Source organism: Paroedura picta, chromosome 1, assembly GCF_049243985.1.
Source record: "Paroedura picta isolate Pp20150507F chromosome 1, Ppicta_v3.0, whole genome shotgun sequence".
NCBI lineage: Eukaryota > Metazoa > Chordata > Lepidosauria > Squamata > Gekkonidae > Paroedura > Paroedura picta.
In genome coordinates, this window is record NC_135369.1 from 133,999,272 (window position 1) to 134,016,019 (window position 16,748).

The window sequence follows — 16,748 nt, forward strand, 5'->3', positions numbered from 1 at the left end:
ACAGCATAAGGGAAAGGCACAGTGATTCACACACACACTATGCAGTCCTTTTACCTCTGATGCACCTTTTAATAAAAAAAAATAGGCTTATGTACCAGCTTACAATATACTTTGGGGGGGGGGGATGATTCAGAAGACAGAGAATGCTAAGGCATCAGAAGTAAACCTATAACATTCAGTGGGGGGGGGGAAGGTAAACACCCAGGAAAGAGACCACTCCATTGTTGCAATAAAAAGAAAACTTACTAACTCCAAAGTGGAGCAGAGGCACTGGCAGGCTGCATTCCTGGCCTCTGTGGATACAACCTTGCAACTACTGCAGTCTGGGAGGCTGAGAAAGACAAGGAAAGGGTTTCCTTTACTAACATCCTCCTAACAGGCATCAGGTGTAGGTGCTGATCTTCCTCCCCTTCACTGTCAGCAGTTTTCCTTTACAGGTGTCATCAATCAGCCTGAAAGAACCCATCTCAGCAGGGAGGGAATTCTTACAGGACTTCCAGACTCCACACTGCCCATTGCAGCCATTCTCAAGCCCCAAAGGAAGTTGCCAACCTCCTTACACCAGGTCTGTAAGCTTTTAATGTAATTCAAGGAAGTTAACTTTTCAATGCGCAATGCTGATATTATGAATTGCAGTGCTCAGAATATCATTTACTTCATTATTGGATCTCATGATATGGCCAACCTAAGTGAGCCAGAGTTTTGTGATTTTGCCTTCCAATGATATAGCAGGCTTTATGTGTTCGAGTATTTCCTTGTTTGTTACTTTTGCTGTCCACGGAATCTGCGGAAGCCTTCTCCAGCACCAGAGTTCACATGAATCAATCCTCCTCTTGTCAGATTTTTTTAAACCTCTTTTCACATCTGTTTTTCCAAACAATTAAGCTGCTTAAGTGACCAAGAAGTGGACCTACATTTTTACATAAAATGTGTCCAGCTGCATGTTAACATATATTTTGGATGGCAAACAGTTGTCAGCCTCCAGGTGGGGATTTTTAAAAGGGCTTGCCTGATTGAGGCTTGCAGAAAATCAAACTACTATTTAATGTGTTCACTAATGTGAATCTTGATCGAAAGACTGTGCTCTTTAACAAAAGAAACTCCCTACATTTAGGGAAGTACAAAAATTGGCAAAGAGCACAGCCTTTTGATCAAGATTCATATTAGTGACTCTATTAAATAATATTGGCCACCTCCGTGTCAGATGCCTTCCTGCCTCTTCTGCTGCGCTTGGGGGGGATCACGGACAGCCCATCTGTGAGGACTTCCATTTAATCAAGTGCATCTGAAGATGTGTTTCCACATCAAAGAAACCTACCCCCACCATTGAGAATAGAAAACTAGCACAGGAATACAGTTCTACCCTCCCTCTCATTTTGTTATACTGGCTTTCTATTTGATAGAAGTTCAAAATTTAAGGAATTTGTTTAAAGTAAGATTTTCTGTTTGCTGCATATTCTTCTGCTTCATTCTCCTTAACGTGTGAATTTGCCCTTGTACTTGTGTATCTGATGTGACCTTTAAGAAGAAGCTAGCTCCTTTGAAAAATCCTAATAGTGAAAGGAGCATGCCAGTAAGCAGTACATATTTCAGCCAGCAGAGGGAGTAGATATTATACTTGTTTTTAAAATGCAAGTCATGTCAAAAGAAGAAGAGTTGGTTCTTATATGCCGCTTTTCTCTACCCAAAGGAGTCTCAAAATGGCCTACAGTTGCCTTCCCTTTCCTCTCCCCACAACAGACACCCTGTGGGGTGGGTGAGGCTGAGAGAGCCCTGATATTACTGCTTGGTCAGAACAGTTTTATCAGTGCTGTGGCGAGCCCAAGGTCACCCAGCTGGTTGTCTGTGGGGGAGTGGGGAATCAAACCCGGCTCGCCAGATTAGAAGTCCGCATTCCTAACCACTACACCAAACTGGCTCTCTTCCAGTGCTAGTCTTTGAATTTCCTTATGTCGGTTTCTCATCCAGATAAAGCTATGAGTCACGTATGTTCACTTTTGATAAACTCTCTGAAGATTTAACATTAAGCTACTGAAAAAAGGGAATGGCATGAAAGGAAGCCATTTTGATTACCCTATTACTTGCTAGTTGGGTTGTGCGCGGTGGTGTCTGAATCAACCATTCCAATGTGTCCAAATGGATGCTAAGACAAGCAAGCATATAAACAGAAGTACTTGGGTCCTATTGAACAGATTTGCATACAACAAACTTGCTTTGAACCCTTTGAAATTTACTTCAGCCAGTCAAATTTTTGCCTATGGAATATGGTTTTCTTGCTTCCTGTCTCTCCCCTTATACCAATTGAAATGCTGTTCCTGGGACATTTTCAGGATTTCATGGGGGGGGGGAGTTGGAGAATTGCAGCAGGAGTGAGGATTCTGCAAAAAAAATCACCCCCCTTTGTGCATATGTATCTGTTTGACAAAACCTAGCCCAATGATTCCCAGAGCATTTCCAGGTGGCCATCTTGTTCCTTTCTAGCAAAGGCTGGTGATATTTTTGCTTGTATGTCTTACTCTATCACAGAGCTTGTAACGTTAAACTTATTTTAATAGATGTTCCTGCACATTATGTTATGTTTTAAATCACGCTGTAAAGATGCAAATATAAACATAAGTGCACTTGTAGATAAATATTAATTGGGTGAAGGCAGTTTATCATAGTATTTGATGAGATTACAGAAGCAGCATCTGCAGATAGAATTCAATGAGATCTGAACCAACTTAAAAAGTGGGTGGATGCAAACATGATGCACTTCAATAAAGATAAGTGCAGAGATCTAATTCTATGAAATAAAAATGTAAAGCACACATACTGGATAGGGGTACACTTCTGAGTAGCAGTATGCGTGAAGACAATTTTGCACATTGTGAAGTAAAAACAAAATATGAGCAGTCAGTGTGATGCAGGAGCCAAAAAGGCTAATGGCCATTGGGGTGTATCCTCAGAGGGATAACATCCAAAACACAAGATGTCATAGCCCTACTACACATCACATTGGGGGAATGCTTCGGTGGCCTCACTTAAAACATGATGTGGACAAAATGGAATGGGTGCAGAAGAGAATTATGAGAAACATCAGAGACTAGAGACCAAGCCCTGTGAGGAAATATTGAGGGATTTGTGAATGTTCAGAAGAGGAGGTGGAGGAGGGATGTGATTGCACTCTTCAAATATTTATTCTCTTCAAATATTTGAATGGCTGCCACTTGGAGGAGGGCAGGGAGTTGTCCCTGTTGGCAGCAGAGGATAGAATTTGAAATAATGGGTTTAAATTATGGGTAGAAAGATACCAACTGGATATTAGGAGGGGTTTTTTTTTCCCCAGTAAGAGCTGTTCAGCAGTGGAATTGACTGCCTAGAGAGGTGGTGAGCTCCCCATGACTGTCAGTCATCCAGTAGCAGCTGGAGGGACACTTGTCAGAGATGTTTTAGGCTGATCCTGTATTGAGCAGGGGGTTGGACTAGATGGCCTGTATGGCGCCTTCTAAATCTTATGAGGCCATGATTCCTTTTTTCAATCCTTAATTTTTAAAATGTACAAACTAACATCCTTCTACAAACCTAGGGAGCAGCCTGAGGATGCAGAAAGGTCTTCTTCAGGTTTGCAACTTTTTCTGCCTTCAGGATGGGCTCTTGACACAAAGTTTGCTTTTTAAAAGGGGGGGAGAGATAGATGATCTGTAGTGAGCAGCTGGAGAAAGGGAAACATTACCGGAAAATTTTGTCCCACGTACCCTCACTGAAATCTCACTTTCCAAGAACCTACAAATATTTTGTTCCTCCTGGAGCATTCTCAGTCCCCAGGACATTTTTCTTTTGATTAATTTACACTTTCATTTTTTCCTGAAATTTACTATTACTATTGCTATTGTGATTACTTAAAACATTCTATGCTGCCTTTTATGCAAACAAACACAACATAAAAGCAAGCCTTGAAATTAAAATACATGTGCTAAAATGTTTAAAACCATTAGTAAAACATGTGAACAAAGACACAAATATATAATCAGGAAATGTCCTGAAATGTCCTTTTGTTAATAGCCATTTTAAGTCTGGTAAACTGAGGGTCATGACTTCCATCCCAATCCATCTCAGAGCCTTTTCTAGCATGATTGTCGTTACCAGTGACTTATCTTTCATAATTTGACCAAAGAATGATAGGCTCTGCTTAGTCATTTTAGCTTCTAGGGAGAGTTGAGACTTGGGCCCATTCTGCACAAGAATCAATGTGGCCAATTGTTTACAGTAAGCAATTCCGAAATTTAAAATAGTGGAATTTGGTGTTATGTATACCTGCCTTTGTAGTTGAATTCTGTAGCGTTGCAATCGTTTCCCACAGGTTTCCGGTCTCGCCAAAAATTGCTAGCCAGGAAGCGATTTTTCCTGTGCTTTGTCCCGCCCCTGGCCATCACTCAAATGAATAGTCAATGGGCAGCCGTTATCATGCTCTGGAAAAGCCCCTTTCCCTTTAAGACAGGTTTAAAAAAACACACACACATTGCAACGAATCTGCGTTGATTCGTTGCAACTGAGAGAACCATCTAGCTGGTGTATGAGCTGGCGATTCATCATTGCCATGCTCGCCCGAGTGAAAAAAAAAATCCCCCCCTCCCTGTGCATGGGCGCAATTTTCGGGCGAAAATAAAGGGAACTTGCAAACGGGGCTGTGTTGTGCTTGGTGTCTAGAGGCGAGCTTTTTTTATTATTATTATTATTATTGGATTTATTACCCGCCACTCCCTTGTGGCTTGTGGCGGGTTACAACAGTATAAAACCCCATAAAATACATTAAAATCCCATTGACACATCTACAATTAAAAGCTGCCTGGCAAGAGCGGCTAATCGACTACCCATTCCCCCACTAGCGGGTGGAGAGGGGATACTGATGGTACCCGTCTCTTTAATCCCAATCCTCAGGTCCCGGGGGGGCATAGATGTTAAAGCAGCTCTGTGGAGGGACTGCAGCCGGAGAAGCCTCGCTAAGTGAATGAAGGCTCGCCGGTTCGTTGCTCTCCGCTCGCTCCGAGAAAAAAAAATGGTGATCGCTTCGCCGGAAGATCAGAGGAGAGAGCCAGGGGGAGGGACTTTGCTGAAACCGCAACAATGGTAACACACAGAACTTTCCCGCTAGTGTTGCAGATTGGTTGCAAGAGTGCAGCGCTTTCCAGGGGGTGAATCCACTTTTGGGGATTTCCCTGGAAGCGCTACAACAAAGTGCTTTTTGCTGATCGGTTACAGGAGTGTGGCAGATTGTGTACAAAGTTGTGCATAACCGCATTTTAGTAGCGATTACAATTTGCCACACTCCTGCTACATTTAACCTGCGCGGAAAGGCCCTCGATTTACTCTGGAACCTGCTGATTTATCTTTTTGGCAGTTCATAGTCTCCATAAACTCTCTTCTACCACCATATATTTTACATAATTTTTTTAAGTTACACAGTTTGAACAGCCAGGCTTGGGATCCAGTTGTCTGGCAACAAAAATACAAAAGCTATTATTTATTTACTAGCAAGAAAGCCCATTGCAACCAGGAATACAATGGGCACTAGGATCCAGGGGACACCAGGAGGTGCAGATCTCTCTGTGTGTCTCTTTCTCTCCCTCTTGCTGCATGTCTCTCAGTATGCCTCGCAGCATTGCTGGCTGTGGGGTGCACCTCAGTTTCCCCTGCATTCCCCATATGATTTCATCTTTCTCCTCTCCTATAGCCCTATGATTCCTCCCTTTTTCCTGCTTCCTTTTCTCCTTCCAAACCATGAATAAACCTATTTTAACTGCCCCCCATATTCAGGTATACTTATTATTTTATTTACTTAATTTATATCCCACCGTTCTCTATAACAGGAACCCAAAACACTTTACATCATTCTCCTCTCCTCCATTTTATCCTGATATAAGAACACCTGCCTCCAAGTGGGACCCGGGGATCCCCCAGAACCATGGCTTCTCTCCAGATTCCAGTGATCAGATCCCAAGGACAAAATGGATGCTTTGATGGGTCATCTCTATGGCATGATACCCCACTGTCTTCTCCAGGTTCCATTCTCAAATGGCCAGGGATCTGGCAGTCATCCCCCCATATCCCAAGAGGGACCTGGCTATCCTGTCCTCATAACATCCCTCTCAGGTAGGTTAAGCTTTGAATATATGACTGGTCTAAGATCTTCCACAGTAGAGTGGGGATTAAAGCCTTGGTCTCCCAGATCCTAGCCTCTAACTCTAACACAGCCCGTCTTAACTTTTTCACTGTTGAGAAACCCCCGAAACATTCTTCAGGATTTGAGAACCCCCAGAAGTGGTGCAACCATGCAGAATATATTTGGGAAGCATAGCTGTGTACACACACCCAGCCAGGGCCCTCCCCTTCCCACTCCCTCCAGGCCACCACAAGCTATTTGGGGGGGGGGGTAGGTCAACATAACCATATATGGTCATATCACTCAAATTTTAAAAGTATATAAAAATTAACTCCAATCCATTCAGGAAACCCTTCCAGGGCCATTAAGAAACCTCAGGGTTTCACAGAACCCTGCATGAGAAAATCTGCTCTAACCATTAAGCCACAATGGCTTTCATGGAGTGATTACTGTTGAAAAGCTGTGAGCAGCTGGGTGAGTCATAGAAGCTGCACAATAGCAAGTAGTCAAGTGGTTGCTGCCAAGCCTGGCCCCAGTGAGCCCTCCTTCAATGGTCAAAACAGCCCAGGAAAGGTCCTTTTTTTCTTTCCTTGTCTTTTACTGACAGAAATCAAAGCTTGAATACTGTTAAGATAATTTACATGTCAATTGCATATGTGAAATTTGTAGGGCAAGGACATGAGTACAATCAGAAAATCTTCTTAATATGCACGCAGTGATGTGCTGGTCCTAATTCATGCTTCTCGACAACAAATTGTGAACATTTAACTGAATATGAAAGTCTCAGAGATTACTTGGAAATGCATATATCTATGATTCAGTGAAAACTTCTTTGGTTCCTGACAACTGGAGCTGAGACAGCTTCCTCTCTTGATTTCAGTTAAGATTCTGTCACATTGCTTCTTCTGATCAAGTAGGGCATAGCAAATTTTTATTGTCAGTTGACTTTCCTTTAATTTCAAGCTTTAATTTACTGTCCCACCCATATTTCTTCAAAAGTCTTAACACCAGTCACTTTGAAAGCTTTTTATGGCAAAAGGCAACCATTTCCCACTGTTCTTGAGTTCAGTTGTAGTGTTAGGATTAACACATTTGTAATATTTCTAACAGCTCCTGTTGAAATTATGTTATTACTTGGTCTTTTGCCAAGCTACTCTTGTGAAAAGTTTAGGACTGTACTTTAGAGTGATCAGAAATCCCTTTACTGGCATGTTTAAGGTTACAAAATTAATTATATTTCAGGTACAGGTTATTTCCCTCCACCTAATATTTTGGATTTCTCATTATGCCATAAATTGAAGACACTAGAAAAAATGCTTGCGTTAAATTAGGTTTTAATAATTACAATCTATACTGAACAGATTATTCAATTTACTCCCTAAGATGTGGTCACTTTTGGTGGGCTATCACTTGGGCAATCCACCTTGACTCCAAGCTCAACATGGCCACAGGTCCTTGCCTTCTTCAAACTAATCCGAAGAGATGCTGCCCCTACCATATTTTGAAAGGCTTCAAGTACCAATGTGCAGAACCCAGGGGTTAACCTTTCTTAGCTCTCTGGGACCATATAATCATCACTGGCTAGTTTGGGTGCCTCTCTTCATCTTTGATGACCTCCAGAGATCTGCTCAGAAAGACACACAGAGAGATACAGAGAATAAATTTTGTTTCCTCCTTAAAATATTCCTTGCAACCATATTTTGGCAGGGAGTATTCCCCCTAGTGAAACTGGCTGATCGAATTGCATGTGTTTATGTTCCTGTAGAGTGTGATTGGCTTTACATTTTGTATGGATTATCCATGGGAATAGTGCAGAGAATTCTACCATGCAGACAATTGATTCTAAGGGAGGCAGTGAAAACTGTCAGGGAACAAGAAAACAAAGCCTACGAGGAATTAAGTGGAAAAGACAAGACCTGAACAGAGACATGGTTTCTAGTGAAGGACAAGTTGCATAAAAGATACAAAAGATCAGCTACTTCTCCAGAGCATACACTAGATCTAATGATCTAATGATCTTAATCTTCAAGAGATTTCAATTGAACATTAGAAAAAGGTTCCTCATGGTAATAGTAATTTGACAATGGAACTAATTATCCAGGAAAGCCTCTTCTTCACTTGTAGGTCTTCAAGCAGAAGTTGGTTGAATAGCCATCAGCTCTAGCTTTGAAGAGAGAGTTGGACTAGATAGCCAGTAAGATCCTGAGTACAGGATTCTGTGTAGTAGAGCGTTGAAATGTATGTCAAAAATTCATGATTCTAATTTTATGTATCATTTATATTAGTTTTATGGGGGTATAAAAATGATTATTGCTAAGCAAACTTTATGTATGACTTCATATCAGGGGCTTCCATAAGTATCTGTGTTATTAATGTATATTTTAAATGTTACATTTGTTTTAATTCCATTTTCTGTTAAATAATTACAGCTGCAGTTTTCCTCTTGCACGTTGACTACATCCACAGCCACACCATGAGAACCTACAAACTAAATTCTGAAAACTAAATTCTATTAGACCTTTCTGTTAGTTTATGTTACGTTGTTAAGAGCCCAAAATGATTTACTGTAATCCTGTGGCAACTTCCATCAGTGCAATCATCAGTAATGATGTGTTTTGAATAATGCAGCCACAAAATTGATTTGAGGCCTATCCCTACTGCTGCCTGTATTGCGCTTCATTGCCAAGAGACACTGCATTGTGATGCAGATGGACTTGATTTTCTCAAAAATACTCCCATTTGGGACAATGCTATTCAGTGACCTCCAGTATTTTCAATGATTGCAAGCCTCAAGAAATTTTATTCACTGCCTTGAACGATAAAGCTATTTTCAGCCTCAAATGAAATATCTATCTATTATTGCAACTGAGATGGAGACAGCCACAGAATATTTGTCTTTGCTATGTTGGTGCATGTTGTTTAATATCGGGGGGGGGGGGGGCTTCTTTAATAGACCACAATTAGGTTTGGAGTGAAAAATGTACAGTGCAATTCTCACAATAGGCAGCCTTTGTCTGATCCAGCCAGTTATCAGCCAGCTCTCGGCAAAAGAATCTTCAGCCATGAGTTGCTGTTTTCGTCATTGCTACTGATGTCTTTGTGATAAGGGGACAGTAGAGAAAAGAGCATCTATTTCACAAGGAAATGAGGTAAGGCGTGCAAACGAGAGATCAGTTATACCCATGCTGTCTCCAGGAAGGGCATGCTCTTTAACAGCCAAAGTGATTGGTTTCTGCAGTCTACTAAGTCCAGCCTGTTTTAATGTTTGAAAAAAAAAGATGACATCAAGAGAAAAAGAGATTATTCCACCTTCAAGGTCACAAAACATTTTTTTTTGCCTTGAAAGCACTGAGCCACAAAGAGTTCTGTGTAGTTCATTTATTAGTGAGTAATCCACAGGCCAGAGTGGACATCAAAATACAATATTGTATAATAGTCTTAACAAAGGCATCCGTGGTCATTCAAGTTCATAAAATACAAAATCCTGAGAGGAATACATGGGAAATCAAAGCAAGCCATTACATAGTAATGACATAGGCAGTGAACATTCAAAGCTATGCTTTAAGAAACACAAAGGCCCAGCGGCTGCAGCCTACTTTAGCATTGATTTCTGGTCATAAAAAAGACACCACTCACCCAGAGTTCTTATTGCACAAAATGAAGAGAAGGTGGTAATCTCTTGATTTTAATCATTTTGAATTCACATATTTTTAAAGCAAATTCTCAAGGATTATAATTCTTAGAAGGAGACACTGGGCATTTTTTGGTGGGGGGAAGAATCCCACAACTCTCAACACAGGCTTCTGGTGGAAGAAGTGTTAAAAATAGCTCCTGCAAACTTACAGTGTTAGCAGAAACTTGCGTTCAGCTCATAGTGGTAGCTGCAAATCCTCCCCAAAATAAAAATAGCAATATATGTTTTCTACCACCAGTTATCAAGAGGGCATGATTAAATTAAGGGATTTTTCAAAGATTATTCCTTGATTGGGTATTTTCTCATTTTTTTCAAATGATAAATTAATGACAACCAATATTATCTACATACCTTCCTAAAAATAAAATTCCCACAATTATTACTGGAGGTATTCAGGACCTGATAATGTCATTGGCATGATCTGACAATCTGATGAGTGGGAGTTTTCAGTTCGCAAGATATAAATCATGTCTTAGTTTCAGGTTTTGTTTGGAAACCTACAGATACAGAAAACTTTTAGATTGTCCCTCTGACTCTTATGCATTCTCATTTCCCCCCAAGTATATCAGGGACAGATTACTAATTAACAAGGGACCAGAGTAAGGCTGCCAACCTAAAGGCAGCACCTGGAGATCTCCTATTACAGTTGATCTCCAGATGACCAAGATCAGTTCCCCTGGAGAAAATGGTTGCCTTGAAGGGTAGACTCTGTGGCACTATAAACTGCTGAGGTCCCTCCCACCCCAATCCCCTTCTCCAGGCTCCACAATGAAAATCTCCAGGTCTTTTCCAACCCAGTACTGGCCAACTCTACACAAGGGAATACTTTATCTTCTTGATACTGATACTAACCTTTAAGAAAGACGAATGATTGTGCCAGCAACCCTTTTTGGCTCTCTTTGTGTCTCTTAACAAAATTTGAATCCAATGGCAACTGTAAGACCAACAAAGATTTATTCAAGGTGTGAGCTCTTGTGTGTATGCAAACAAAAGCTCACACCTTGAATAAATCTTTATTGGTCTTAAAATTACCATTGGACTCAAATTTTGTTCTACTAATTCAGACCAACATGGCGACCCATCTGAATGTGTCTTTGTGTTTCTCATTTAGCCCAAATGTAGACTTCACTCTTATGGCTCAAGAACAGAATTTCATTGGAACAGCACATGTTCTGTATAAGTATTAGACTAAGATTAATTTTAATATGAGAAAATGTGATTCCTGCATCAAAATATGTCACGAGTCCCTGAATATTAAAATAGGTTATTAAATATTCAATTTTTATTAACAAACACAAATGGGTACATTATTTTGACCCTTAATCTTCAGTATTAACATTGAACAGCTTCTGAGACAGAAATCACAGATTGCTCTATTTGAAGAGTGGTGGTATAGGTTGATTAATTCTAATTAATCTGTTAGAATCAATTAATACAAAACTGATCATGAAGGAACATGTAAATATTATAGCTTGTTGAAGGAAAACAGGAGGCTTTTAATCTGGCAGGACATTTACAGGCTCTAGGCCTTCTAAAATCATTTCCAGAAGAAGCATGCTGTCTCTTTTTCTGAAAGCAGCGAAGAATAAAATATCTTCACTTGCTCAGCTCTGTTTACTATACTTCTGTCACTTTCTAATAATGAAGAGTTTGGGGAGGGGGGAAGGAATCTGAAGGTGGCAACAGTGTACAACAAAATGTAACCCATTCAGAACATGACTGATAATGTCCTCACCTCAATTTGTTTTATTTTGACCAGAAAGACAGCTTCTCGGCTTTAACTCCCAACTGCCTGGCACTTGTTAATTTGTGTCACAACCCTAATATTACTTAAACATAGATTTTCATACTTAATGTTAATGGAAGGCAGCATGAGCTGTCTAAATAGTGCATTAGAAAGGAGTGATGGATTACAGGTCTTCACAATCTTTAACTAACAAAAATTATCTGATTTCTCCCATTTTGTCCTTTTAGGCAGAGAAAAGAAATTTCAGTTTGTGCCAATCCATCAAAATATAATTATAGTAAACACCTAGATAAGTAAGTTAAATTAATTTGCATTCTGTGTTTGTCCCCAATGTCCTCAAGTCAGCTCCTACCCTTGATATGAAGCTCTGAGGAGAACTTTCATTAGGCCTGCTGTGGAACTGCTGCTAATTGTCAAGCTGGCCTTTGCCCAGACAAATATTGGTCAAGTATTTTTAAAGTATTATTTTTTAGAAACAACAAAAAAACAGAAGTATAATTGAAAGGTTTGGTACTAATTCTAATTACATCAAAAGGAACCATTGATATGAAATAAAATCAGTTGTAAAATGTAACCACTCTTTACAATGTTAATCTAGTTTTTATAAATGTGAAGGATTTAGCTTTTAACATCAAAAATAAGGATTGGCTTGCAGTTTTATTCCTTCTGATATGGAGCTGCTGGCAGTTATAGCAAATATGAAGTAACATTTTTGCACTGCAGCTTAATGAGAGTCAACCCATCCTTAGTGCCTTTGCCAGCAAATTATAAAGAACATAAAGAAGAAGAAAGGAAAGCTGCCATGTATTAAAGACACTCTTGATACATGCAGTGTGAATTATTGGGACAGAGTTAGCTGAGGTTGAATCCATCCAAGACAAAGGTCCTCTGGCTGGATTGGTATGCAGAGAGGCAGTTAGCACATCTCCCAGCTCTCAGTGAGGCCCATTGAATGCCTGTACTTTCTTTCAGGAGCTTTGGCATGATTCTGAATGCCTCCCTTTCAATGGAGGCCCAGATCATGAACATCACTCATCTAGCATTTTTCTACCTGTGTCAGGCATGACAGCTTGTGCCCTACCTATCTGCACTGCACTGTACCTAGCCAGGGTGATCCATGCAACCATCACCTCTAGACTAGATTTCTACTACAGGACTTCCCTTAACATTGCTCCAGAAGCTCCAGCTGTTTCAGAATGCTGGAACCAGGCCGGGTTGCCAGAAACATCTAAGACTCCCCCACCTTTGAAATGCTCTCCCTTGTAGCATCCTGGACAGGCCAAGCAATATGGGAGAGTAATGTGGTAAATAATGTTGAGGAGCCAAGAAGCAAGGGAAACCAATTGTTGTTTTAGATGGGTTAGTGATTATTGTGTTTTAATACATGCCAACCACCAGGTGGGGCCTGGGGATCTCCTACAATTGCTGCTCATCCCCAGGCAAAAATGGCTGGTTTGGAGGGGTGACTCTGTAGCATTGTACTCCACTGAAGTTTCGGGATGCTGGCCTCCAGGTGGCCTCCAGTCCCAGTTCAAATGAATCTCTCTCATCTACACTGAATTCAATTTGCATTTTGATTTTGGGTGCTTTAAATTTTCCCTCTACAACAAGCATGATTAATTTATGGTGACCCTACTGTTCCCCATGATATCCTGGAGTGGATATAAGCCTCGGTATTTCAAAAACCACCATGAGTAAATGTGCAGATCTCAGCTCTTTGCGAAATAACTCTGCCTAGTGCCTCATGCCTCTAACACTGTAGCAAAGAAGTCTTCCCTGATTGGCCAGGGTGTCAATTCAAAGTCTTCTTGGTTACCCGTTGCGATACTTTCCTTAAAGTGACTGTGTTCCAGAAGCCCTAATTTCTCTCAGCAGTGATTTTCTCTTGTTTTTCCCCCTCCTCTGCTGTCTCCAATCTCTCCCCCCCCCCAGGAAAAGAAATAAATAGACTCCTGCTGCTCTTGGCTCCCCCCCCCACACACACACACCTGTTCTGAGCTTCCACAATTGAGTGCAGAACACTTTTTATGCATAACATAAATGGCTTGCATATGATAAAATAAATAGTAGCTAAGGACTATGATAAAGAATTTGCCAGGCAGGAATAGATATGAACAAGAAAACCTTACACATTTGTGTGGAATTGCTTTCAGTGGCACTGTGTTGTCTAGGTTCCTCCCATTGGAATACATAGGATCTGCAGAGTGACTAACTGAGATTGTATCACACCCATTTTGCATACAAGGGAATGAAAGAAGAAAATGGCCATGATATAAACAATCCTTTGTTTCGTTGAGATGATGGGGCAAATTATAAGTAAATTAACTTCAACTGACAATAGCAATTTCATTTCACCTTATGTGAGTATGGGAGCTGATGATGTTTAATCTACATCCCTACTTCTGTTTTTAACCAAGAAATGTAATATAAATGGCAGAGGACCTATAGCTAGATATGCTCATTTTATTGTCTCTATTCACAGAAATTATTCCTGCAGCAAAGTATACCCTGTAGGGATTCTTGGTGAGATCCTCCCAACATCTGCCTTCGTTGTTCTTTTTTTAAAAAAAAAATTATTTCCCCATTTGGGGGGGAAAGCACATTAAAAATACAATAAAACACATTTGTTCTGCCACTCTGCACTAAATAATGGACTAAATGGGTTTAATTTAAGTGACAAATTGGTACAATAATGCAACGTATGACCTCAGAGACTCTGTCAACTGCTGACCCTTTAGAATGGAAAAGTTACAAGAACTCTCTTTTTTTCTCTGAGAATCTTACTTTGTAACCTAACACTGAACTTTTCTTGCTCATTTTTCTTTTGAGCTCTAGCAGAGTCACTATAAGCAATAGTCACCACGGCTTCTCCCTTGTAGCTAGGAGACTGTGCCATCAGCATTGATAGATGTCTGATCCAATGTTATATTTGCAGCCACTCATAAATGACAGACAGAATATATTGCATGAGTATGGCTGTAGACAGCGTGAACCTTTCTGAGAGTTAATTTCCTCAGTAGAATAACTACATACTGTCAGCAATGGTTTAAGAAATAAATTGGAATGGTGGGAAGACCTGAATGTCCGGATAGAACTTTTCTTCACATCTGGCCTTCTAGTAAGAAAACTGCATTAAACTATCTGGGCTTAATAGTACAAATCTGTCTTCTGTGACATCTCTGAAAAGATATTTTCATTTACATAAACTATACAACATGCACATGTGAGAACATTAGCATATACTCTAAAATGCTATTAAAGGGTTACCCGCTTGGTTTCATCAGCCAGATCTTACCCATCTGCTAGGCATTTGGAGTTCACATATTAGAGGCTTCATAAGAGTCCACTAGTAAGGAGAAGCCTGGAAAGGTGACAATGTATATTAATGCTTTAGCACAGTGGTCCCCAACCTTTGTTCGGCTGGGGACCGGCAGGGCGATGGCCACGCCCGCGCAGCGTGCATGCGTGGCCGCGGCCGCGCAGCGCATCCACGCGCCCGCACATCGCACGCATGCGCACTGTGTGGCCGAAATCGTGCGTGCGCGGCACTTTCGCGCATGCACGATTTCGGGCGCACAGTGCGCATGTGCGCATGCGATGCCGGGCCGTGCATGCACGATGCGTGACGCGGCCCTTATTCCCTCTCCCCCTCCCGCAGTAAGAAGCTTCCCGGGCCGCAAGCTTGCGGCCTGAGAAGTTTTTTACTGCGGGGGGGCGGGGAGACGGAACCGCGGCCTGGCACTCTGGCCTTCGCGGCCTGGCACTGGGCCGCGGACCGCAGGTTGGGGACCACTGCTTTAGCGTGCTCATGAAATTCTTGATTTTAAAGTTCCAAATTACTTTATCTGTCTTCTATTGTGAGACTACATGGGCAATTCTCAATAGTTGATTTGTTTTTCCTACTTCTAGGTTTTTTACTTGCACCGTTCGTGCAGTTTGCTAATTTGTTCATACGACCTTTACATTGCCTGTGCACACTGAGAAAACATTCCCCTCTCCTAAAATCTTGTGTGCCTATTTTCCTCTTAGCCACATCAGTAAAAGAGGTTATAATTGAACTGTGTAGCACTATTGTACCCATCAATGCTATGTTCAAAGAGAAGAAGTATCAGGAAAATCTTTAACCTTCAGATAATTCTGAAGTAAATCACAAAAGCTTTTTTCCACATTTGGTCTCCCAAAGATACATTTGATATGTTGGCTGTATGTCATCCTTATCCATTCTTGTTCCTCTATAAATTTCTGAAACAGCCTAGGGGATAGGACATGTCCATCTGTCCAAGTTGGAATAGGGCCAATTAGGGTGCAGTTTTGTCCTGATTGGCCCTGCCCCTGTGGCTCCCACCCTCCGGCCCTGGCCTCTGGCCTCTTTGCTCTCAGACACCTCAGTGCCTGGAGCCAACAGCAGGTGAGAGGGCCTGGACAAAGGGTCGTGGTGGAGGGCTAGTGAATGAGGGCCTCCCGGTCTGCTGACTGCCTGCTAAGGAGCTCTGTCCTGGCCCTGCTAACAAGCTGCCCAGCCCCCACCCGCCCCACTTGATTTGGCTGCGAGCTGCAGCCCAAAGCTACCTTAAGCTGCCTGGCCAGGGGAGGGGGCCCTTTCAGGTCCCATTCTTAGGAATGGGCTTTGAAGCTAGTATTAGAAATAAAAATAAATTTTGAGCATAAATGCATCTTCTCACTCTACTACCACTAATAGCTCCATAGGATGGATTGACAACAATTTGGGAAATAACTATTCATGGGAGATATTTTTTTAATCTATCATACCACACCAATGACATTTAACTTCATTCTTTCTATAGGAGAAATCAATATTGCCTCAGTTTGTAGATCCAAGAACTTTCAGAAGCATTTTTATTATCTGTGTTCAGGACCAGGTCTCTAGACTTGGGAGGCTTTCTATAGAAGGGCTCAAGCCTCCCAACTCATTCAAGTACAGGCCAATTTAGTGAGGTCACAAGAGAAGTTGGCAACAGGGATGGTGATGAAAAATTTCAGGCAGAACACACCACAAGATCAGGAAAGATGCAGACAATGACCTTCCCAAGCAGAAAGAGGAATCCATCGGCATGGGTAAGTGTCAGGAAGCAGCAAGCCAGCTCTATATCCAGAAGTGCAGCATTCTTGAATAAGGAAATCACAGCAGACAGAGAATCCAGTCT

The 16,748-nt window shown here is 41.3% G+C and overlaps 1 long non-coding RNA gene across 1 annotated transcript; it reads left to right on the forward strand.

Moving 5' to 3' along the window:
• Positions 1–440: 440 nt before the first annotated feature.
• Positions 441–8,957, forward strand: LOC143843317 (uncharacterized). The gene is made up of 3 exons (XR_013233537.1): positions 441–565; positions 5,850–6,132; positions 8,572–8,957. It is a non-coding gene; the product is annotated as an uncharacterized LOC143843317 (long non-coding RNA).
• The last annotated feature ends 7,791 nt before the right edge of the window (positions 8,958–16,748 follow it).